This window comes from Trichoplax adhaerens, genomic scaffold, assembly GCF_000150275.1.
Source record: "Trichoplax adhaerens TRIADscaffold_22 genomic scaffold, whole genome shotgun sequence".
Lineage (NCBI taxonomy): Eukaryota > Metazoa > Placozoa > Uniplacotomia > Trichoplacea > Trichoplacidae > Trichoplax > Trichoplax adhaerens.
In genome coordinates this window covers 343,334-344,410 of record NW_002060963.1, presented here as the reverse complement: position 1 = coordinate 344,410, position 1,077 = coordinate 343,334, and positions in this window count along the sequence as shown.

The following is a 1,077-nucleotide window of genomic DNA, read 5'->3' as shown; positions in this document are numbered from 1 at the left end:
CTGTAAAACAGGTTATACTGCGAAAAAGGATATATCTTGTAAATATACCTGTATAAATACAGAATGTACATAACTCCTTATGAAAACTGAAAACATACGACCTACAATTTATCCGGAAACAGCTTCTCGCCACCATCTATTTCGATTCTACATTCGTTTCCTTTACAGTACCACAAACAACCCATAATATTCTTTAATTTACAGTCTTTTGATTTGATGTATGTATAAAATGATATCTCTTTTTCCCAAGGCAAGTTATCTTTTGCGTTGTAAAGCTGCAGCCACCCCAAATTATTCACTCCGCAATTATGAGGTAATTTGACTTTAATGTAAACCTTGCATCAAAGTTAAATACTTGTAAGAGCTTTTCGCGAATCTCACTTAACATAACTGTTCTGTACAACCGGTGCTAGATAATATTTATTACAGTAAATAAATGATATGCCTATACCGTTTGAAATTCTTAGCAAAATATAATGTAATTTTAGTAATTTTAGCTATTGTGCTGGCAACGTGAACATTAGACTAGTTGGATTTATAATTCATTAATTAATTAATTTGTAAAAAAATATTTCTTACTGATGGAACTGCATCTCCCTTAAATATTATAATAATTTACTCTACAATTTATATTATAAAGAAAGGGCTACTTATATCATGCAATCGCCTTGTGCACTTGTTTCGCTCATTGCATGAATATCATACCGATACTTTCTATCTAACAATAGTCATTATACGGAGTAACGCACAGTAAATGCTATTGATCCAGTTTAGATTGTGCAGTAATTAAAGCGAAAATTGGACGAAAGAAATTTATGATTGTGTTGGATATTGCTGAAAGATTTTAAAATTAGCCCTGCCAAGCCAAGATAGTTGATAGTTTTCAATAAAAGATAGCAAATCTTATAAAAAGGATTTTACCTTAGATAGATCAGGGTTACTGGAAATTGCAATGACATGTGATGGATGAATCGAGCTGGTATAAATATCTAGATGGAAATTACCTTGGTGTTACTCAAATAAAGTATATACTTCATCGTATTAACGCGTAAATGTAATCGTTATGTACTGCTTTCT